The sequence below is a fragment of the Astyanax mexicanus genome, unplaced genomic scaffold (assembly GCF_023375975.1).
Source record: "Astyanax mexicanus isolate ESR-SI-001 unplaced genomic scaffold, AstMex3_surface scaffold_31, whole genome shotgun sequence".
Taxonomy (NCBI): Eukaryota; Metazoa; Chordata; class Actinopteri; order Characiformes; family Acestrorhamphidae; genus Astyanax; species Astyanax mexicanus.
The window spans coordinates 3,940,622-3,967,405 of NW_026040041.1; the positions used below are offsets into that span (position 1 = coordinate 3,940,622).

General features: G+C 42.5%; 1 long non-coding RNA gene across 1 annotated transcript; it reads left to right on the forward strand.

Moving 5' to 3' along the window:
- Positions 1-1,475: 1,475 nt before the first annotated feature.
- LOC103023964 (uncharacterized) lies at positions 1,476-25,859 on the forward strand. The gene is made up of 6 exons (XR_007429868.1): positions 1,476-1,509; positions 1,605-1,661; positions 4,136-4,177; positions 21,670-21,708; positions 23,227-23,268; positions 24,278-25,859. It is a non-coding gene; the product is annotated as an uncharacterized LOC103023964 (long non-coding RNA).
- Positions 25,860-26,784: the final 925 nt, after the last annotated feature.

A 26,784-nucleotide genomic window follows, 5' to 3' on the forward strand; every position in this document is an offset into this window, starting at 1 on the left:
AGATGTTTGTAATAAAGTGATGTGAGAGTTGAATGTGAGGTAGATGTTTGTAATAAAGTGATCTGAGAGTTGAATATGAGGTAGATGTTTGTAATAAAGTGATCTGAGAGTTGAATATGAGGTAGATGTTTGTAATAAAGTGATCTGAGAGTTGAATATGAGGTAGATGTTTGTAATAAAGTGATCTGAGAGTTGAATATGAGGTAGATGTTTGTAATAAAGTGATCTGAGAGTTGAATATGAGGTAGATGTTTGTAATAAAGTGATGTGAGAGTTGAATGTGAGGTAGATGTTTGTAATAAAGTGATCTGAGAGTTGAATATGAGGTAGATGTTTGTAATAAAGTGATCTGAGAGTTGAATATGAGGTAGATGTGTGTAATAAAGTGATGTGAGAGTTGAATATGAGGTAGATGTGTGTAATAAAGTGATGTGAGAGTTGAATGTGAGGTAGATGTTTGTAATAAAGTGATGTGAGAGTTGAATATGAGGTAGATGTGTGTAATAAAGTGATCTGAGAGTTGAATATGAGGTAGATGTTTGTAATAAAGTGATCTGAGAGTTGAATATGAGGTAGATGTGTGTAATAAAGTGATGTGAGAGTTGAATATGAGGTAGATGTTTGTAATAAAGTGATGAGTTGAATATGAGGTAGATGTTTGTAATAAAGTGATCTGAGAGTTGAATATGAGGTAGATGTGTGTAATAAAGTGATGTGAGAGTTGAATATGAGGTAGATGTTTGTAATAAAGTGATCTGAGAGTTGAATATGAGGTAGATGTGTGTAATAAAGTGATGTGAGAGTTGAATATGAGGTAGATGTTTGTAATAAAGTGATCTGAGAGTTGAATATGAGGTAGATGTGTGTAATAAAGTGATGTGAGAGTTGAATATGAGGTAGATGTGTGTAATAAAGTGATCTGAGAGTTGAATATGAGGTAGATGTTTGTAATAAAGTGATCTGAGAGTTGAATATGAGGTAGATGTGTGTAATAAAGTGATGAGTTGAATATGAGGTAGATGTTTGTAATAAAGTGATCTGAGAGTTGAATATGAGGTAGATGTGTGTAATAAAGTGATCTGAGAGTTGAATATGAGGTAGATGTTTGTAATAAAGTGATGTGAGAGTTGAATATGAGGTAGATGTTTGTAATAAAGTGATGTGAGAGTTGAATATGAGGTAGATGTGTGTAATAAAGTGATCTGAGAGTTGAATATGAGGTAGATGTGTGTAATAAAGTGATGAGAGTTGAATATGAAGTAGATGTTTTTAATAAATGCCTGCCATTGTTAACGAAAGGCAAGGTGGTGAAACTGTTCTAGTATGATTTGTTCTTCAGACTCAGCTGTGTATAAATTTGGAATTTCTGAACAGTGTGAATTAATTCTCTCTTCAGGAGTGAATGTTTCTGTTGAGACTCTTTTTTTAAAGAATCTTTTCATAATGTATTTAACTTTGTACTGAATTCTGTTCCAGGGCCTAAGACCAGGGCTTCTGACTCTGACTCTGGTAATAAAATTTATTTGGATTTTATATTTTGGCTTTAAGAATATCTGTTTACTGTATCTTAGTTTTTAATGTTGCCTTACTGATTTATTTTTCAGGAAGAGGAAGTTTTTCATCCTGTGGCAGCGAAGGGATCATCCTGAAGAAATATGAGGGTAATTATTCTTTTTTTTTTTTCCTTTTTTCCTGATATTTAATGTTTTACACTGTATATATATATATATTTTTTTTTTTTTTTTTTTTTTGTTCAATTTATTAAAATTAAACAAATGGTGCACAAATTCTGCAAAATTGCTGTTGGTGACCTAAAAATAGTATCATGAGCTTTTACTAAAAGGATAAAATATATTCCATCATAGAATCCATTCCTAAATAAAGTATGCAAAACATCAACAATAGATTTCATGTAGCAATGTAATAATGTAAACAATTAACTTGTTTATAAATTGTTCTTTTACATTTTATGACACACTAAAACAAATAATTGAAAGGAATATGCATTAGTATTAGTCCTAGGGGGCCTACACTATTAATACTCTTTAAAAATTACTCGTATATCCTGAATGCAAAGTCTTGCTTCTCTTAATCTGTTCTTTCTTTTGATCAGTTCAGTTTATAATTTCAGTTCTCTCCACATTTCCTCTCTCTCTCTCTCTCTCTCTCTCTCTCCAGCTCCACCATCTCTTCTACCCCTTTATATAATAAATTACACCTCAGTACCTGAGATTTTAACAAACTCTAACAAACCTTAACCCTGAACTATTAAAATAAGTTAATTTTACAGCAATCACAACTCACCTATTAAAATAAACTACCTTTTGTTGCAACTTTTTCTTTCTCTTTATATTACCTTTCTCAAACTTGCTTAAACATTTGAACACTATTGAATATGTTGCTGTATAGTTGCTTAAAATATATACAATTACAGTGAAAAAAACAAATAAAAAAATTTGGATTTGCCTGGAATTCTCTATTTTCTCAGGACATGTGGTCTTACTATAAACTACAAATAAACATAAGTCAGGTTAAATCAGTGTTTCTCAACCCTGTTCTGCATATTCTACTGCATATTCCCACTGTTCTCCATATTCTAGAGCTGTTCTCATGCTGATTGGCTGTTTCTCCTGAAAGGAACTTGCCTCATGATTGGCGTTAAGAAATTTCCCATTCAAACCCAGTCAGTGGCCTGTCTCCCCATTAATAGTACCACTGAGCTGAGTAAAACGATTCAGGGCTACTGGATAATCATTCGGCACTAAAGCCCCGGAAGCCCAGGCCAGGCGACTTCCCAGAACAGACCTCAAACAGACCTGAAATATACATGAAATATATCTAAAACAGATGTGAAACATACCTGAATTATACCTGAAGTATACCTGAAACATCCCTGATATATTCTTGAAAACATTTTAAATGCATTTATCCTTTCTTGCATTACACGGCTGCAGACCTCACAAGCTGGGGTTACAACAATAAACAAATATAAATACTGCACTAGAGCAATGTTTTTAAGTTTTTAATTTAAAATAAACTGAAATAATTTATATATTAATGAGGAACTACAGCAGCATCACACCATCCATCTCAGAGCTCTCACCCGTCTGATGGAGGTACGGCAGCAGTAGAGGGACACATTCTGCAGTAACGTCAGATAATGGGGCCATTTTGGTGAAACTCAGTATTTATTAACTGATTAATTAATGTAAAATTACATTGTTTATGACTAGAACTGCATGTCTCATTATGTTAAATTAATATGCATTGTGTATTTATTTATATAGCACCTTTCATACAGAACGTTCATTGAAATTGCTTTACAAAAAAGAAAATACAGAGTCACATAAACATATGAGAATAATGATTATAATGGAAAAAAAATAATAAAGCATGAATAAAACAATATTAATTCAAACATGATTAAAACAATATATTTTAATTCAAATAAAGAACTGTTAGAGCTAGAAGGACATTTCAAACAGAATCTAAAATAAAAAATAAATAAATATAAGAAATGCATTTAAGACATGATACAGAACAATATAAAAAAATACAAGACATTACAATTAAAATAATGTGTAAGTAATGAAAATTAAGAACAAAAAAAATACAAGAAAACAATAACTAACAAAGCTTTGTTAATCAGTGAGGAAAGTGCAGGTAAACAGATGTGTTTTCAGCTTTTTTTAAGAGGTTACAGTTTAATATGATAGTTTATATTTAAAGAGGGAATCTGAAATAAATACAGTGTTGATGTGTAGAAGTGTGTGTTGGGAATGTTAATGTAAGTCACTGTAAATACTGTAATATTGTCTGTTTGTATTTTGTATAATTTTTTTATTCTTCAAATCATTTAAAGTGATTGTTGGGGGGCAAGGGGGGGGGGGTGCACTCCTGGTCCAGATCAGGACGGGGTGATTTGCACCAGTGGCTGCACTCCTCTTGTGCAAGCTAAACTACCCGTAACTCATGATCATCCATATCATAGGTTTATTTAAGTGGGGGTAAGATAATGATGAGAGAAGTAGATGCAGGGGTGCAGATTCTGGGCATCATTTTGGAAGTTAACCAAACAATAAAGTGCAGACAATTGAACTCATTAAGTTAAAGTGCTGAATGTGTTTCTTTACAGGCAAAAACAGCTGTGATGAGGAGTTTCCAGACAATACACACGGTCAGTTATTTTAAAGTAATATTTACCACAGCCAGATACCACCACAACCCATAACGATACCCCAGCAACCCACACAGATACCACATCAACCCATAAAGATACCCCAGCAACCCATACAGATACCACAGCATCCCACACAGATACCACATCAACCCATAGAGATACCACATCAACCCATAGAGATACCACATCAACCCATAGAGATACCACATCAACCCACACAGATACCACATCAACCCATAGAGATACCACATCAACCCACACAGATACCACATCAACCCATACAGATACCACATCAACCCATAACGATATCCCAGCAACCCATACAGATACCACATCAACCCACACAGATACCACATCAACCCATACAGATACCACATCAACCCACACAGATACCACAGCAACCCATACAGATACCACATCAACCCACACAGATACCACATCAACCCACACAGATACCACATCAACCCATAAAGATACCCCAGCAACCCATACAGATACCACAGCATCCCACACAGATACCACAGCATCCCACACAGATACCACAGCAACCCATACAGATACCACAGCAACCCATACAGATACCACATCAACCCATAACAATATCCCAGCAACCCATACAGATACCACATTAACCCATACAGATACCACAGCAACACACACAGATACCACATCAACCTATAGAGATACCACATCAACCCACAAAGATACCACATCAACCCATAACGATATCCCAGCAACCCATACAGATACCACATCAACCCATAACAATATCCCAGCAACCCATACAGATACCACATTAACCCATACCGATACCACATCAACCCACACAGATACCACATCAACCCACACAGATACCACATCAACCCACACAGATACCACATCAACCCATACAGATACCACATCAACCCATACAGATACCACATCAACCCATAACGATATCCCAGCAACCCATACAGATACCACATCAACCCATAACAATATCCCAGCAACCCATACAGATACCACATTAACCCATACAGATACCACAGCAACACACACAGATACCACATCAACCCATACAGATACCACATCAACCCATACAGATACCACATCAACCCATACAGATACCACAGCATCCCACATAGATACCACATCAACCCATACAGAAACCACATCAACCCATACAGAAACCACATCAACCCATACAGATACCACAGCATCCCACACAGATAACACAGCAACCCATACAGATACCACAGCATTCCACACAGATACCACGGCATCTTACACAGCTACCACAGAAACCCATACAGAATAAATACGCAACTCATACAGATACCACAGCAACCCATACAGATACTACAACAGCCCAAACGAATAAAATGGCATGTCACAGCAACCCCATACAAATACCACAGCAACCCACACAGATACCACAGCAACCCGCACAATTACCCAGTAACCTAGACAAATAACACAACAACCCACACAGATACCACAACAACCCACACAGATACCACAACAACCCACACAGATACCACAACAAGCCACACAGATACCACAGCAACCCACACAGATACCACAGCATCCCACACAGATACCACAGCAACCCACACAGAGACCACATCAACCCATACAGATACCACATCAACCCATACAGATACCAAATCAACCCACACAGATACCACAACAACCCACACAGATACCACAACAACCCACACAGATACCACAACAACCCACACAGATACCACCTCAACCCACACAGATACCACCTCAACCCACACAGATACCAACTCAACCCACACAGATACCACAGTAACCCACACAGATACCACCTCAACCCACACAGATACCAACTCAACCCACACAGATATCACATCAACCCACACAGATAGCACAGTAACCCACACAGATACCACATCAACCCACACAGATACCATAGCAACACACACAGATACCACAACAACCCACACAGATACCACAACAACCCACACAGATATCACATCAACCCATACAGGTACCACAGCATCCCACACAGATACCACATCAACCCACACAGGTACCACAGCAACCCGCACAGGTACCACAGCAACCCGCACAGGTACCACAGCATCCCACACAGATACCACAGCAACCCACACAGGTACCACAACAACCCACACAGATACCACAGCATCCCACACAGATACCCCAGCAACCCACACACATACCACCGCAACCCACACAGATACCACATCAACCCACACAGATACCGCATCAACCCCTACAGATACCGCATCAACCCCACACAGATACCACATCAGCCCCACACAGATACCACATCAACCCCACACAGATACCACATCAACCCATACAGATACCACATCAACCCATACAGATACCACATCAACCCATACAGATACCACACCAACCCATACAGAATAAACACGCAACCCATACAGATACCACATCAATCCATACAGATACCGCATCAACCCCTACAGATACCGCATCAACCCCACACAGATACCACAGCATCCCACACAGATACCACAGCAACCCACACAGATACCACATCAACCCATACAGGTACCACATCAACCCATACAGAATAAACATGCAACCCACACAGATACCACATCAACCCACACAGATACCACATCAACCCACACAGATACCACATCAACCCACACATATACCACAGCAACCCATACAGATACCACATTAACCCACACAGATACCACAGCGGTCCACCCAGATACCACATCAACCCACACAGATACCACAGCAACCCACACAGATACCAAAACAACCCACACAGGTACCACAGCATCCCACACAGATACCACATCAACCCACACAGGTACCACAGCAACCCACACAGGTACCACAACAACCCACACAGATACCACAGCATCCCACACAGATACCACATCAACCCACACAGATACCACATCAACCCACACAGATACCACATCAACCCACACAGATACCACATCAACCCACACAGATACCACATCAACCCACACAGATACCACATCAACCCACACAGATACCACAACAACCCACACAGATACCACATCAACCCACACAGATACCACATCAACCCACACAGATACCACATCAACCCACACAGATACCACATCAACCCACACAGATACCACATCAACCCACACAGATACCACAGCAAACCACACAGATACCACAGCAACCCACACAGATACCACATCAACCCACACTGATACCACATCAACCCACACAGATACCACATCAACCCACACAGATACCACAGCAAACCACACAGATACCACAGCAACCCACACAGATACCACATCAACCCACACAGATACCACATCAACCCACACAGATACCACATCAACCCACACAGATACCACATCAACCCACACAGATACCACTTCAACCCACACAGATACCACATCAACCCACACAGATACACGCGCTGCTCTTAACGCTACAACCTAAGGTAAAACCACACACTTGTAGGGGAGGCGACAACAGGCCTATGCCTTGTCCTCCTAATGCGTATTCCGTGTTTCCGGTACTTTAGATAAGACTTAGGTGAGATACTAAAATAAACTAATCTGACTCCATTTGATAAATACCAACTAGGTAAATTACCAGTTAACTATTATCAGTACAAACTTACTTGAGAAGTAAAATCAGTCTAATAAAACCAGGTCTGGTTAAATAGTTCAGTGATAGGAGATATGGGCATAAAAGCAAGACAACAATACTACATAACACGTGAGAACAGCCTGGTACTTGGGTTGAGATGTTCAGCGGTCCAGAACTTAGTCTATACTAGCGGTTACAGAACATAACACTCAATCTTATCTGTTTCCCTCAGAGGTTAAAATGTGGCATAGCCAACAAAACTACATAACATGTGAAAACGGCCCGGTACCTATAATATATAATGTATTTTTATTATGAGCAGCAGAAGAAGAAGATATACAATACAGCTACTCAAAAAGGAGTGGGAAGAAGAAAACTTATTTAAACCCACCCCTTTCTTCAAAATTAACATAACTTACATAGCTTACATAGCCACTTCCCATCGACTTACATTAGATGAAACTTAACAACAGAGAAAATTAAATTTACAAATACTTAGAATCCTCTAACCTACATACCAACAGCGATAGTAAAGAAAGTTCTAATACTATACTCAAGCAGCCCTTATACCAACAGTGGTAAGAGGGCTACCATACTAGTTACGGTAACAAAGAGAAAAAAAAAAAAAAAGAACAAAACAAACATACAAGCACATACCAACAGTGATAGGTTGAGATGTTCAACGGTTCAACTTAATCTAAATTAATAGTTACAGAACATAACACTCAAACTTCAGCAGTTAAGAGCTTGGTATAGCACCCAGTGAAACTCACTATATAACTATGAAAGTCTAGAAACTTAAAGAATCTCAGACTACAGGCCTCTTTGGCTCCTAGGCTTACTAGGAAAAAGACTCAACAAAGTAATTGACATATGTAACAATATAACAATATTCCTAAAGTAATCTAAAGACAGATCTAAAGATAACAGTTAAGAATAGTGCACAGTACATTTGAAAAACAATGTTGTATGGTATATTTGAAGTGGTGGTTACATGCAGAGCATGGGAGGTCTCATACTACCAGAAAAACTCAGAGAGTATGTCTTTGTGCTTTCCTTAAATATCCAACCAGAACAATACACTTCATTTTCACATGGGAATTAGAATTTGGGACTGTTTACCGACTATCACCACCATTTGTTCATCAGGGTCTTTGATCATCTTGGGGCAATCCTAAACCCATCAGGAGCAGGAAGGGGAGTGTCTCTTCAGAATAGACCCATTTCTCCCAAAGTTCAGAGATGTTTTATTAAGGTTATCTTTAACATTTCTTCACTGAGACCATTGTACTTCTCGCACTGAGACCATTAAAATGATACCAAACATGAAGACATTCACAATTCATATTAACAAGATACATTTCAGATCCAGCATTTAGAAGATTCTTCACCTCAGTAGACGTCTTCGAGCAAGAGGTGTCAACCGCCTTTTGGCCAGGCTTCAGACTTAATTTGATTAACAATTGATTAATGGTACTTTCAACACAATGCCCAAGGTGAGGAGCGGAGGTGTGCAAAGACAATTAGGGTACCCCATGGAATAGCCTTACACACTGCTCTTAGCGCTACAACCACACGCCTCTTTTAGCGCTACAACCACTCGCTGCTCTAAGAGCTACAACCACGCGCTGCTCTAAGAGCTACAACCACGCGCTGCTCTTAGAACTACAACCACGCGCTGCTCTTAGAGCTACAACCACACGCTGCTCTTAGAGCTACAACCACGCGCTGCTCTTAGAGCTACAACCACACGCTGCTCTTAGAGCTACAACCACGCGCTGCTCTTAGAGCTACAACCACGCTCTGCTCTTAGAGCTACAACCACGCGCTGCTCTTAGAGCTACAACCACACGCTGCTCTTAGAGCTACAACCACGCGCTGCTCTTAGAGCTACAACCACTCGCTGCTCTAAGAGCTACAACCACTCGCTGCTCTTAGAGCTACAACCACACGCTGCTCTTAGAGCTACAACCACGCTCTGCTCTTAGAGCTACAACCACGCGCTGCTCTTAGAGCTACAACCACTCGCTGCTCTAAGAGCTACAACCACGCGCTGCTCTTAGAGCTACAACCACATGCTGCTCTTAGAGCTACAACCACGCGCTGCTCTTAGAGCTACAACCACGCGCTGCTCTTAGAGCTACAACCACGCTCTGCTCTTAGAGCTACAACCACGCGCTGCTCTTAGAGCTACAACCACACGCTGCTCTTAGAGCTACAACCACACGCTGCTCTAAGAGCTACAACCACGCGCTGCTCTTAGAGCTACAACCACGCGCTGCTCTAAGAGCTACAACCACTCGCTGCTCTAAGAGCTACAACCACGCGCTGCTCTTAGAGCTACAACCACATGCTGCTCTTAGAGCTACAACCACGCGCTGCTCTTAGAGCTACAACCACGCGCTGCTCTTAGAGCTACAACCACGCTCTGCTCTTAGAGCTACAACCACGCGCTGCTCTTAGAGCTACAACCACGCTCTGCTCTTAGCGCTACAACCACGCGCTGCTCTAAGAGCTACAACCACGCGCTGCTCTTAGAGCTACAACCACGCGCTGCTCTTAGAGCTACAACCACACGCTGCTCTTAGAGCTACAACCACGCGCTGCTCTAAGAGCTACAACCACGCGCTGCTCTTAGAGCTACAACCACGCGCTGCTCTTAGAGCTACAACCACGCGCTGCTCTTAGAGCTACAACCACGCGCTGCTCTTAGAGCTACAACCACGCGCTGCTCTTAGAGCTACAACCACGCGCTGCTCTAAGAGCTACAACCACTCGCTGCTCTAAGAGCTACAACCACGCGCTGCTCTAAGAGCTACAACCACGCGCTGCTCTTAGAGCTACAACCACGCGCTGCTCTTAGAGCTACAACCACACGCTGCTCTTAGAGCTACTACCACGCGCTGCTCTTAGAGCTACAACCACGCGCTGCTCTTAGAGCTACAACCACTCGCTGCTCTAAGAGCTACAACCACTCGCTGCTCTAAGAGCTACAACCACGCGCTGCTCTTAGAGCTACAACCACGCGCTGCTCTTAGAGCTACAACCACGCGCTGCTCTTAGAGCTACAACCACTCGCTGCTCTTAGAGCTACAACCACGCGCTGCTCTTAGAGCTACAACCACTCGCTGCTCTTAGAGCTACAACCACGCGCTGCTCTTAGAGCTACAACCACGCGCTGCTCTTAGAGCTACAACCACGCTCTGCTCTTAGAGCTACAACCACGCGCTGCTCTTAGAGCTACAACCACGCGCTGCTCTTAGAGCTACAACCACGCGCTGCTCTTAGAGCTACAACCACACGCTGCTCTTAGAGCTACAACCACTCGCTGCTCTTAGAGCTACAACCACGCTCTGCTCTTAGAGCTACAACCACGCTCTGCTCTTAGAGCTACAACCACGCGCTGCTCTTAGAGCTACAACCACGCGCTGCTCTTAGAGCTACAACCACGCGCTGCTCTTAGAGCTACAACCACACGCTGCTCTTAGAGCTACAACCACACGCTGCTCTTAGAGCTACAACCACGCGCTGCTCTTAGAGCTACAACCACTCGCTGCTCTTAGAGCTACAACCACTCGCTGCTCTTAGAGCTACAACCACATGCTGCTCTTAGAGCTACAACCACGCGCTGCTCTTAGAGCTACAACCACGCGCTGCTCTTAGAGCTGCTCTTAGAGCTGCTCTTAGCGGTACAACCACTCGCTGCTCTTAGAGCTACAACCACACGCTGCTCTTAGAGCTACAACCACGCGCTGCTCTTAGAGCTACAACCACACGCTGCTCTTAGAGCTACAACCACACGCTGCTCTTAGAGCTACAACCACGCGCTGCTCTTAGAGCTGCTGTTAGAGCTGCTCTTAGCGGTACAACCACGCGCTACTCTTAGAGCTACAACCACACGCTGCTCTTAGAGCTACAACCACGCGCTGCTCTTAGAGCTACAACCACACGCTGCTCTTAGAGCTACAACCACGCGCTGCTCTTAGAGCTACAACCACACGCTGCTCTTAGAGCTACAACCACGCGCTGCTCTTAGAGCTACAACCACTCGCTGCTCTTAGAGCTACAACCACACGCTGCTCTTAGAGCTACAACCACTCGCTGCTCTTAGAGCTACAACCACGTGCTGCTCTTAGAGCTACAACCACGCGCTGCTCTTAGAGCTACAACCACGCGCTGCTCTTAGAGCTACAACCACACGCTGCTCTTAGAGCTGCTCTTAGAGCTGCTCTTAGCGGTACAACCACTCGCTGCTCTTAGAGCTACAACCACACGCTGCTCTTAGAGCTACAACCACGCGCTGCTCTTAGAGCTACAACCACGCGCTGCTCTTAGAGCTGCTCTTAGAGCTGCTCTTAGCGGTACAACCACTCGCTGCTCTTAGAGCTACAACCACACGCTGCTCTTAGAGCTACAACCACGCGCTGCTCTTAGAGCTACAACCACTCGCTGCTCTAAGAGCTACAACCACGCTCTGCTCTTAGAGCTACAACCACGCGCTGCTCTTAGAGCTACAACCACGCGCTGCTCTTAGAGCTACAACCACGCGCTGCTCTTAGAGCTGCTCTTAGAGCTGCTCTTAGCGGTACAACCACGCGCTACTCTTAGAGCTACAACCACACGCTGCTCTTAGAGCTACAACCACGCGCTGCTCTTAGAGCTACAACCACACGCTGCTCTTAGAGCTACAACCACGCGCTGCTCTTAGAGCTACAACCACGCGCTACTCTTAGAGCTACAACCACACACTGCTCTTAGAGCTACAACCACGCACTGCTCTTAGAGCTACAACCACGCGCTACTCTTAGAGCTACAACCACACGCTGCTCTTAGAGCTACAACCACGCACTGCTCTTAGAGCTACAACCACGCGCTACTCTTAGAGCTACAACCACGCGCTGCTCTTAGAGCTACAACCACGCGCTGCTCTTAGAGCTACAACCACGCGCTGCTCTTAGAGCTACAACCACGCGCTGCTCTTAGAGCTACAACCACGCGCTGCTCTTAGAGCTACAACCACACGCTGCTCTTAGAGCTACAACCACGCGCTGCTCTTAGAGCTACAACCACGCGCTGCTCTTAGAGCTACAACCACGCGCTGCTCTTAGCGCTACAACCAGGCGCTGCTCTTAGAGCTACAACCACGCTCTGCTCTTAGAGCTACAACCACGCGCTGCTCTTAGAGCTACAAACACGCGCTGCTCTTAGAGCTACAACCACGCGCTGCTCTTAGCGCTACAACCAGGCGCTGCTCTTAGAGCTACAACCACGCGCTGCTCTTAGAGCTACAACCACGCGCTGCTCTTAGAGCTACAACCACGCGCTGCTCTTAGAGCTACAACCACGCGCTGCTCTTAGAGCTACAACCACGCGCTGCTCTTAGCGCTACAACCAGGCGCTGCTCTTAGAGCTACAACCACGCGCTGCTCTTAGAGCTACAACCACACGCTGCTCTTAGAGCTACAACCACGCGCTGCTCTTAGAGCTACAACCACATGCTGCTCTTAGAGCTACAACCACGCGCTGCTCTTAGAGCTACAACCACGCGCTGCTCTTAGAGCTACAACCACGCGCTACTCTTAGCGCTACAACCACACGCTACTCTTAGAGCTACAACCACACGCTGCTCTTAGAGCTACAACCACGCTCTGCTCTTAGAGCTACAACCACGCGCTGCTCTTAGAGCTACAACCACACGCTGCTCTTAGAGCTACAACCACACGCTGCTCTTAGAGCTACAACCACGCTCTGCTCTTAGAGCTACAACCACGCGCTGCTCTTAGAGCTACAACCACGCGCTGCTCTTAGAGCTACAACCACGCGCTACTCTTAGAGCTACAACCACGCGCTGCTCTTAGAGCTACAACCACGCGCTGCTCATAGAGCTACAACCACGCGCTACTCTTAGAGCTACAACCACACTCTGCTCTTAGAGCTACAACCACGCGCTGCTCTTAGAGCTACAACCACGCGCTACTCTTAGAGCTACAACCACACTCTGCTCTTAGAGCTACAACCACGCTCTGCTCTTAGCGCTACAACCACGCGCTGCTCTTAGAGCTACAACCACGCGCTGCTCTTAGAGCTACAACCACGCGCTGCTCTTAGAGCTACAACCACGCGCTGCTCTTAGAGCTACAACCACGCGCTGCTCTTAGCGCTACAACCAGGCTCTGCTCTTAGAGCTACAACCACACGCTGCTCTTAGAGCTACAACCACGCGCTGCTCTTAGAGCTACAACCACGCGCTACTCTTAGAGCTACAACCACACTCTGCTCTTAGAGCTACAACCACGCTCTGCTCTTAGCGCTACAACCACGCGCTACTCTTAGAGCTACAACCACACTCTGCTCTTAGAGCTACAACCACACGCTGCTCTTAGAGCTACAACCACTCGCTGCTCTTAGAGCTACAACCACGCGCTGCTCTTAGAGCTACAACCACGCGCTGCTCTTAGAGCTACAACCACGCTCTGCTCTTAGAGCTACAACCACGCGCTGCTCTTAGAGCTACAACCACGCGCTGCTCTTAGAGCTACAACCACGCGCTGCTCTTAGAGCTACAACCACACGCTGCTCTTAGAGCTACAACCACTCGCTGCTCTTAGAGCTACAACCACGCTCTGCTCTTAGAGCTACAACCACGCTCTGCTCTTAGAGCTACAACCACGCGCTGCTCTTAGAGCTACAACCACGCGCTGCTCTTAGAGCTACAACCACGCGCTGCTCTTAGAGCTACAACCACACGCTGCTCTTAGAGCTACAACCACACGCTGCTCTTAGAGCTACAACCACGCGCTGCTCTTAGAGCTACAACCACTCGCTGCTCTTAGAGCTACAACCACTCGCTGCTCTTAGAGCTACAACCACATGCTGCTCTTAGAGCTACAACCACGCGCTGCTCTTAGAGCTACAACCACGCGCTGCTCTTAGAGCTGCTCTTAGAGCTGCTCTTAGCGGTACAACCACTCGCTGCTCTTAGAGCTACAACCACACGCTGCTCTTAGAGCTACAACCACGCGCTGCTCTTAGAGCTACAACCACACGCTGCTCTTAGAGCTACAACCACACGCTGCTCTTAGAGCTACAACCACGCGCTGCTCTTAGAGCTGCTGTTAGAGCTGCTCTTAGCGGTACAACCACGCGCTACTCTTAGAGCTACAACCACACGCTGCTCTTAGAGCTACAACCACGCGCTGCTCTTAGAGCTACAACCACACGCTGCTCTTAGAGCTACAACCACGCGCTGCTCTTAGAGCTACAACCACACGCTGCTCTTAGAGCTACAACCACGCGCTGCTCTTAGAGCTACAACCACTCGCTGCTCTTAGAGCTACAACCACACGCTGCTCTTAGAGCTACAACCACTCGCTGCTCTTAGAGCTACAACCACGTGCTGCTCTTAGAGCTACAACCACGCGCTGCTCTTAGAGCTACAACCACGCGCTGCTCTTAGAGCTACAACCACACGCTGCTCTTAGAGCTGCTCTTAGAGCTGCTCTTAGCGGTACAACCACTCGCTGCTCTTAGAGCTACAACCACACGCTGCTCTTAGAGCTACAACCACGCGCTGCTCTTAGAGCTACAACCACGCGCTGCTCTTAGAGCTGCTCTTAGAGCTGCTCTTAGCGGTACAACCACTCGCTGCTCTTAGAGCTACAACCACACGCTGCTCTTAGAGCTACAACCACGCGCTGCTCTTAGAGCTACAACCACTCGCTGCTCTAAGAGCTACAACCACGCTCTGCTCTTAGAGCTACAACCACGCGCTGCTCTTAGAGCTACAACCACGCGCTGCTCTTAGAGCTACAACCACGCGCTGCTCTTAGAGCTGCTCTTAGAGCTGCTCTTAGCGGTACAACCACGCGCTACTCTTAGAGCTACAACCACACGCTGCTCTTAGAGCTACAACCACGCGCTGCTCTTAGAGCTACAACCACACGCTGCTCTTAGAGCTACAACCACGCGCTGCTCTTAGAGCTACAACCACGCGCTACTCTTAGAGCTACAACCACACACTGCTCTTAGAGCTACAACCACGCACTGCTCTTAGAGCTACAACCACGCGCTACTCTTAGAGCTACAACCACACGCTGCTCTTAGAGCTACAACCACGCACTGCTCTTAGAGCTACAACCACGCGCTACTCTTAGAGCTACAACCACGCGCTGCTCTTAGAGCTACAACCACGCGCTGCTCTTAGAGCTACAACCACGCGCTGCTCTTAGAGCTACAACCACGCGCTGCTCTTAGAGCTACAACCACGCGCTGCTCTTAGAGCTACAACCACACGCTGCTCTTAGAGCTACAACCACGCGCTGCTCTTAGAGCTACAACCACGCGCTGCTCTTAGAGCTACAACCACGCGCTGCTCTTAGCGCTACAACCAGGCGCTGCTCTTAGAGCTACAACCACGCTCTGCTCTTAGAGCTACAACCACGCGCTGCTCTTAGAGCTACAAACACGCGCTGCTCTTAGAGCTACAACCACGCGCTGCTCTTAGCGCTACAACCAGGCGCTGCTCTTAGAGCTACAACCACGCGCTGCTCTTAGAGCTACAACCACGCGCTGCTCTTAGAGCTACAACCACGCGCTGCTCTTAGAGCTACAACCACGCGCTGCTCTTAGAGCTACAACCACGCGCTGCTCTTAGCGCTACAACCAGGCGCTGCTCTTAGAGCTACAACCACGCGCTGCTCTTAGAGCTACAACCACACGCTGCTCTTAGAGCTACAACCACGCGCTGCTCTTAGAGCTACAACCACATGCTGCTCTTAGAGCTACAACCACGCGCTGCTCTTAGAGCTACAACCACGCGCTGCTCTTAGAGCTACAACCACGCGCTACTCTTAGCGCTACAACCACACGCTACTCTTAGAGCTACAACCACACGCTGCTCTTAGAGCTACAACCACGCTCTGCTCTTAGAGCTACAACCACGCGCTGCTCTTAGAGCTACAACCACACGCTGCTCTTAGAGCTACAACCACACGCTGCTCTTAGAGCTACAACCACGCTCTGCTCTTAGAGCTACAACCACGCGCTGCTCTTAGAGCTACAACCACGCGCTGCTCTTAGAGCTACAACCACGCGCTACTCTTAGAGCTACAACCACGCGCTGCTCTTAGAGCTACAACCACGCGCTGCTCATAGAGCTACAACCACGCGCTACTCTTAGAGCTACAACCACACTCTGCTCTTAGAGCTACAACCACGCGCTGCTCTTAGAGCTACAACCACGCGCTACTCTTAGAGCTACAACCACACTCTGCTCTTAGAGCTACAACCACGCTCTGCTCTTAGCGCTACAACCACGCGCTGCTCTTAGAGCTACAACCACGCGCTGCTCTTAGAGCTACAACCACGCGCTGCTCTTAGAGCTACAACCACGCGCTGCTCTTAGAGCTACAACCACGCGCTGCTCTTAGCGCTACAACCAGGCTCTGCTCTTAGAGCTACAACCACACGCTGCTCTTAGAGCTACAACCACGCGCTGCTCTTAGAGCTACAACCACGCGCTACTCTTAGAGCTACAACCACACTCTGCTCTTAGAGCTACAACCACGCTCTGCTCTTAGCGCTACAACCACGCGCTACTCTTAGAGCTACAACCACACTCTGCTCTTAGAGCTACAACCACGCGCTACTCTTAGAGCTACAACCACACTCTGCTCTTAGAGCTACAACCACGCTCTGCTCTTAGCGCTACAACCACGCGCTGCTCTTAGAGCTACAACCACGCGCTGCTCTTAGAGCTACAACCACGCGCTGCTCTTAGAGCTACAACCACGCGCTGCTCTTAGCGCTACAACCAGGCGCTGCTCTTAGAGCTACAACCACGCGCTGCTCTTAGAGCTACAACCACACGCTGCTCTTAGAGCTACAACCACACGCTGCTCTTAGAGCTACAACCACGCGCTGCTCTTAGAGCTACAACCACACGCTGCTCTTAGAGCTACAACCACGCGCTGCTCTTAGAGCTACAACCACTCGCTGCTCTTAGAGCTACAACCACGCGCTGCTCTTAGAGCTACAACCACACGCTGCTCTTAGAGCTACAACCACGCGCTGCTCTTAGCGCTACAACCACACGCTGCTCTTAGCGCTACAACCACGCGCTGCTCTTAGAGCTACAACCACACGCTGCTCTTAGAGCTACAACCACGCTCTGCTCTTAGAGCTACAACCACGCGCCGCTCTTAGCGCTACAACCACACGCTGCTCTTAGAGCTACAACCACGCGCTGCTCTTAGAGCTACAACCACACACTGCTCTTAGAGCTACAACCACACGCTGCTCTTAGAGCTACAACCACGCGCTGCTCTTAGAGCTACAACCACGCGCTGCTCTTAGAGCTACAACCACGCGCTGCTCTTAGAGCTACAACCACACTCTGCTCTTAGAGCTACAACCACGCGCTGCTCTTAGCGGTACATCTAGATGTACTGTGTTTATTGGATTATGGTCAGGATCACACTCTATTGTCCAGTATGAACTGAATCTTTACACTGCGTTCCAAATTATTAAATCAAATTATACCTGTTAGAGTATAAATCGAGTTTTGTTGAACAGACCTCCCGATGATAACAGTATATATCTTCAAAAATAAAAAACTGGTTAGAGGTGGCTGAATAGTAGCTTTATGCACCACTGCAAGTCTTTGAAGGATCCTCCAGAGGCACCAGCAGCTTTAAATACCTGTTTGCTGGTTTGTAATGACATTTTTGCAGCTGCTCTCTTAATCTGATGAACTTGCCTTGCAGAAACCTTCCTCATTTTGCCTTAATCTGCACAAACCCGTCTGAAAATATACCTAAAACAAACCTGAAATATACCTGAAACATTCCTGCAACAGATCTGAAATATTCCTAAAACATACCCAGAATATACCTTAAATATACCCGGAACAGACCTAAAAAATTCCTAAAATAAACCTGAAATATACCTGAAACATTCCTGAAACAGATCTGAAATATTCTTAAAACATACATGAAATATACCTTAAATATACCCGGAACAGACCTAAAAAATTCCTCAAACAAACCTGAAATATACCTGAAACGTTCTTGAAACAGAAATATTCCTAAAACATACCTGAAATATACCGTAAATATACCCGGAACAGACCTAACATGTTCCTAAAACAAACCTGAAACATACCTGAAACATTCTTGAAACAGATCTGTAATATTCCTAAAACATACCTGAAATATTTCTGAAATGTACCTGAAATATTCCTGAAACATTGCTGAAATATACCATAAATATACCTGAAATATACCTGAAACATTCTTAAAATATTCCTGAAACATTGCTGAAATATACCATAAATATACCTGAAATATACCTGAAACATTCTTAAAATATTCCTGAAACATTTCTGAAATATACCATAAATATACCTGAAATATACCTGAAACATGCTTGAAATATTCCTGAAACATTTCTGAAATATACCACAAATATACCTGAAGTTTTCCTTAAACATACCTAATATATACCAGAAATATTCCTAAAATATACCAGGAACATGCCTGAACTGTACTGGAGCAATGTTTTAAAGTTTTTAATTTAAAATAAACTGACATATATTATATATTAATGAGGAACTACAGCAGCATCACACCATCCATCTCAGAGCTCTCAGTCATCTGATGGAGGTACGGCAGCAGCAGAGGGACAAAATGTTTTAAATAAAAACTTTAACTTGTTACATGTTTGTAATAATGGAGCTATTTTTGGTAAATCTGTTTATTATAAGCTCTGTTGTATATATTTAATCTTAACAGTTTTTATACAGTGCCTTGCGAAAGTGTTTACCCCCCTTTACATTTTTCACATTTTGTTACCTCACAACCTGGAATTCAGGTTGTATATTCAGGGAATATTTGAGGGTCTGCATCATTTAATTTACAGACCATGCATACAACTTTCAACATTTAACATTTTTTTTTTTTTATTGTAAAGCAAACAACAAATAGGACAAAATAACTGAAAACATCAGTGTGCATAACTATTCACCCCCGTTAGTCAGTACTTTGTAGCAATTACAGCTGCAAGTCGCTTTGGATAAGTCTCTATGAGCTTGCCACATCTTGCCACTGGAATTTGCCCATTCCTCATGGCAAAACTGCTCCAGCTCCTTCAAGTTAGATGGTTTCCGTTGGTGAACAAGCAATCTTCAAGTCTGACCACAGATTCTCAATTGGATTAAGGTCTGGGCTTTGACTAGGCCATTCCAATATGTTTACACGTTTCCTCTCGAACCACTCAAGTGTTGCTTTAGCAGTATGCTTTGGGTCATTGTCCTGTTGGAAGGTAAATCTCCGCCCTAGTCTCAAATCACTGACAGACGTAAACAGGTTTTGCTCAAGAATATCCCTGTATTTAGCACCATCCATCTTCCCCTCGACTCGGACCAGTTTTCCAGTCCCTGCTGCTGGAAAACATCCCCACAGCATGATGCTTCCACCACCATGTTTCACTGTGGGGATGGTGTTCTTGGGGTGATGAGATGTGTTGGGTTTGCGCCAGACATAGCGTTTTCCTTGGTGGCCAAAAAGTTCAATTTTGGTCTCATCTGACCACAGTAGCTTCCTCCATACAGTTTGGGAGTCTCCCACATGCCTTTTTGCAAACTCGAAACGAGCCTTCCGATTTTTGCCTGTAAGTAAAGTTTTTTTCTGGCCACTCTTCCATAAAGCCCAACTCTATGGAGTGTACGGCTTATTGTGGTCGTATGAACAGATACTCCAGTCTCTGCTTGGGAACTCTGCAGCTCCTTCAGGGTTACCTTTGGTCTCTGTGCTGCCTCTCTGATTAATGCTCTCCTTGACCGGGCTGAGAGTTTTGGTGGGCGGCCCTCTCTTGGCAGGTTTGTTGTGGTACCATGTTCTTTCCATTTGATGATGATGGATTTGATGGAGCTCCGGGGGACCATCAGAGCTTTGGATATTTTTTTATAACCCAACCCTGACTTATACTTCTCTACAACTTTATCCCTGACTTGCTTGGAGAGCTCCTTGGTCTTCATGGTGTTGTTTGGTTAGCTTAATGGTGTTGCAGCCTCTGGGGCCTTTCAGAAAAGGTGTGTATATACTGACAGATCATGTGACACTTAGATTGCACACAGGTGGCCTTCATTTCACTAAGCATGTGACTTCTGAAGGTAATTGGTTGCACCAGAACTTTTTAGGGGCTTCATAACAAAGGGGGTGAATACATATGCACATGCCAATTTTCAGTTTTTTATTTTCATATTTTCTTTATATACATATATATTTTTTCTCATTTCTCTTCTAAAATGTAGACTATTTTGTGCAGATGCATCACATTCAATTCAGATAAAAAAAAATACATACAGGTTGTAATGTAGTAAAATAGGGAAATAATCCAAGGGGGTGAATACTTTTGCAAGGCACTGTATGTTAATTCTTTAAGCGACTTACACATTATTAAACATTAATAAAAAAAATGAACATTTATGTCTCATTATGATAAATTAATGAGCATTGAGTATTTATTTATTGAATTGTTTATAAGTGTGTGTTATTTAGAACAGTATATATGATGAATTTAGGCAGTGCTTTTATATACTTTAGATACAACAGATAGGTGAAGTCTTTGTGTGTGTTTTTCATTTAATCACATTTGATATAAAATGAACATTTTATGCATAATCAGTAAGCAGGACTTTTATGATGCAAAATGCAGAGAGATGGAGGAGTTACCCAATGCACTAACCACAAGCCAGCACACCAATCACTATATAATATACTACAGTTTATTTTTACAGAGGGAACCTGAAATAAATACACTGTGATGATGTGTAGAAGTGTTAGGAACATGAATGTTAATATTTATGTATAAACTGTAATATTGTGTGGGTTTAACAGATCCTGATGGACGCATTATATTCAGCAGTGCATATCCAGGTAGGTGGAATTGCATTTGAATTTCATTTAATTAATTATGAATTTTAGGAAAGGACTGAGTATTTGTTTTTTGTGTATTTTTATCAAATTATTTGAAGTAATTAGGTAAGTGATTATAAAAGGGTTGGGGGTGTTAGGAACATGAATGTAAATATTTATGTATAAACTGTAATATTGTGTGGGTTTAACAGATCTTGATGTATACACTCCAGTCAGCAGTGCATTTTGTATTTATAAGTTAATTATATTTTTTAGGGAAATACTGTGTATTAGTTTTTTGTGGGGGCGGATTTGCTCAAACCACAAAGCTTTTCAATATAAAACTGCACAACGATCAAAAACAGATTTATTTACATTGAGCACATATAGCAGCTTAACATGCTTTAAATAACCTTAAATATATCTGAAATAGACTTGGAATAGACCTGATATATACCTGAAATATTTCTGAAAACATTGCATTTATCTTTTATTGCATTAGACGACTGCAGACTTCACAAGCTGGAGTTAGAAAAATAAACAAATATAAATATACTGTACCAGAGTAATGTTTTAAAGTTTTTAATTTCAAATAAACAGAAATAATTTATATATTAATGAGTAACAACTGCAGCATCACACCATCCATCTCAGAGCTCTTACTCGTCTAATGGAGCTACAGCAGCTGCAGAGGGACACAGTCTGCAGGAACATATGAGAATAACAATTAAAATAAAAACATAAGAATAAAGCATGAATAAAACATGGTTCATACATGATTAAAATATATATTTAAAAGAAGGAAAATAACAAAATTAATAAAAATAAAAAGAACTGTTACAGCTAGAAAGACATTTCAAATAGAATCTAAAATTCTAAAAATTGAAATATAAGAAATGCATTTAAGACATGATACAGAACAATATTAAAATAAAAAAAAATATTAAAATATTAAAATTACAAGACATTACAATTAGAAGAATGTGTAGGTAATTAAAATAAAAAATACAAGAAAACAATTACTAACAATGTGCAAAGCTGAGCAAGTTAATCAGGGAGGAAAGTGCAGGTAAACAGATGTGTTTTCAGCTTTTTAAGAGAGGTCACAGTTTAATATGATAGTTTATATTTAAAGAGGGAATCTGAAATAAATACAGTGTTGATGTGTAGAAGTGTGTGTTGGGAATGTTAATGTAAGTCACTGTAAATACTGTAATTTTGTCTGTTTGTTTTTTGTATTTTTTTATTCTTCAAATCATTTGAAGTGATTGTTGGGGGGCAGGGGGGGGGGGTGTACACTCCTGGTCCAGATCAGGACGGGGTGATTTGCACCAGTGGCTGCACTCCTCTTGTGCAAGCTAAACTACCCGTAACTCATGATCATCCATATCATAGGTTTATTTAAGTGGGGGTAAGATAATGATGAGAGAAGTAGATGCAGGGGTGCAGATTCTGGGCATGATCTTGGAAGTTAACCAAACAATAAAGTGCAGACAATTAAACTCATTAAGTTAAAGTGCTGAATGTGTTTCTTTACAGGCGAAGACATCTGTGAAGAGACAGAGGAGGACAATACACCAGGTCAGTTATTTTAAAGTAATATTTACCACAGCCAGATACCACAGCAACCCACACAGATACCACATCAACCCACTCAGATACCACATCAACCCACACAGATACCACATCAACCCACACAGATACCACATCAACCCACACAGATACCACAGCAACCCACACAGATACCACATCAACCCACTCAGATACCACATCAACCCACACAGATACCCCATCAACCCACTCAGATACCACTTCAACCCACACAGATACCACAGCATCCCACACAGGTACCACATCAACCCACACAGATATCACATCAACCCATACAGATACCACAGCAACCCATACAGATACCACAGCAACCCATACAGATACCACAGCAACCCATACAGATACCACATCACCCACACAGATACCACATCAATCCATACAGATACCACATCAACCCACACAGGTACCACATCAACCCACACAGATATCACAGCAACCCACACAGGTACCACATCAACCCACACAGATATCACAGCAACCCATACAGATACCACAGCAACCCATACAGATACCACAGCAACCCATACAGATACCACAGCAACCCGTACAGATACCACATCAACCCACATAGATACCACATCAACCCACACAGATACCACATCAACCCATACAGATACCACAGCAACCCACACAGATACCACAGCAACCCACACAGATACCACATCAACCCATACAGATACCACAGCAACCCACACAGATACCACATCAACCCATACAGATATGTTTGTGATGTCCAAACAGTCAAATGTGATCTGATAAGTTCCGAATAACATTGCAGATCAGATCTGATGAACTAATCTGATTTTCCAGCAGTGTGAACATAGTTTAAGTGTATTGAGTGGTTCCTGAAACAATCAGGAATATTAGAGAGGAGGAGGAGTGTAAACACTTCATTACTGTAAAGCTTTATACAGGTCATTTCTGCTGGACTTCAGTTACTGTTTAACTCCTAATGTAATCTACTCTTTTGCTTTTCTAGTGTAAGAGATGAAGATAAAGAAACATAAGCTGGTTTGAGAAACCTATAAACTATGAACGAGGTCATCAGAGTTTCTCCTGATTCCTGGAACAAGGATGTATAAACCCAGTTCTGCTGAAGTTCAGCATGCTGCCGGTGACTTCACTTTACTTGATGCAAATTTAATTTTGCCACAGAGACCTGAAACTCTTTATGAAGGTAACAATTCAGATTTCACTGATTCAGTTATTTTAACAGTTTGCTCTGAAATAAAAGCTTCCAGATTAGGTGGCCTTCTACTAACATACTGTGTGTATATGATAATCTAAATCATTAACTAGTTTTTGCTTTCAGTAGAGCTTGAAATACTGATTTGGTTAAATCTTTACATGATACTTAAATAAATAAATCTGCATTTGATGCAGATCTGACTCTGTAAGTTAAGGTATTCCATAGTCTGGTGTCACCCACTGAATATGCATGGTTACCCTTATTCTTTAATAAAAAAAATAATCCTGTAAGAACCAAATATACATTAAGTTTCATTTTAAAAATATTATTATATTCTGTTACTGAGTTTTTATTCTTTTCCATTACATGAGTTTGTTTATGGATACAAGGCGACATTTGAGTTGCTATTAGTTTCAAAAAGAGAAAAAAGAAATTGAAGATGGTCGTCATGCATATAGATAAAACTAAATATTTTGACCATCAGTGTTTTGTAAATAAGATAAGCTGTCTAGAATAGCGAGTGTTTCCTTAGTGGTTTATTTCTTGTATTGTTTTTAGTCCTTTGATTTTATTACCTTTTTATTCCTTTAATTACAATGTCTTTCTAACTTTCTTTCAATATTGTTCTGTATTATGTTCTAAAATGTTCTTTTTCTTTATTTTGGCTTTTTTATTTTATATAAACTCTCTTTTAAACTTGTTTTGCATTGAATGTTATCTCTCTTTTATCTGTAAAACACTTTAAATTGCCACCAAATTAAATTGAAAGGTGTTGTACAGATGAACTTGCCTTGCCTGTGTAAGAGGAGCAAAATGGAGTCAGATCCTAGTTAGCTGTGCACTTCTGCAAATGACCAGTTAAAAGTTATCAAAAGAATAAAAACTCGGCCACTACAAATCCTACACCTGAAAGAAAAGCTGTGTAGAGATTTTATAACCAGTATCTCTCATTCCTGTACCATTAATAAGGTGCAGATTGAACAGAGAGTGCTTAAATTTGGTGAAAATCAGCAAACACATCTAAATTCACTTATTTGTGCACAGAAACAGAAGACATGTTTGATTTAATGTTTAAATTTACCTTAAATATCTATATTCTCGAGTATGTTCAAAAAGATGAAGACTGTAATTATTTAATGTCCAGGTATCTAATCAGAGCTGCACTCCTCCTCTTATGATTTCTGACCATAAATCTTTAAATCTTCTCACATACGGCTAAAAAAAGTTTAAAAGAGGTTAAATATTTGAGGACTAATCTTCTAAACAGTAAAACTCTGAATTCTGATCACATCAACACAGCTCCATTATTATGCTGTTTTTATTCAGAAAGGTCACACTGTTCTTATTGTAAGTTGTAATATGTTATTGTTATTAATGTGTAATCTGTATGTATTTTATTGTATGTGATATATTTTTTTAAATAAAAATAATTGTGTGCACAGAGGTGAGAATGTATTATTTTTAATGCACTTGTATCAAAGTATAAAAACATGTTTTAAATGTTTTAAAGTGGTTGTAAAATGCAGAAAAAAAAAATCACTGATGGTTTTGTACAGGGGGGTGAGGAGAGAAGCTGCTGGATCTCAGCACAAATCAGGATTAAAATGAGTAAAAATAAAGGTTTTAAACAGTATTTGCACTCAGTCCAGACCAGAAAATGAGTTTAGCTGAGAATAGCTACGTTAGCTGGCAGGCTAACCACTAGCATGTAATAAATCACATTGCAGTTTTACATTGGCATCAGATTTGCTAAACAAAATGTGAAAAACTTCATATTGTGTGTTTTACAGTTTTTCCACATTTTTACACACAAAATGTGGAACTCTGCACACAAATCCAAAATCATGAAGCTCATGTGTAACATTGTGACTCCAAACTGCTAAACTCTAAACACAATTCCACATGTTCTCACTCTAATATCATTCTAAATCACAGCTTTATAAATCACTAAACACAAACTGCATCATTTAGTACAGCTTCATCACCTAATAATCACATCACTGACCTTCAGATACATAAATAATAAATATATATTTTTTACCTCTTTGTATGTGAACTGATTTTTCTCCTCATGTTTCTCATTGTATTTACATAAGTGAAAATTACAGTTTTGCAACAAACTACATACAGTAAAAATAGTTTATATTTGTGCTGCATATACATGTAGTACTGTATACTACATGTATATGCAGTACATAGGATCAGAATCAATAAACTCTCAGCACAATTGGACTAGAGTGCAACAAAGGATCTACACAGGATCAGAATGAACAAACTCACAGCACAACTGTTCAACA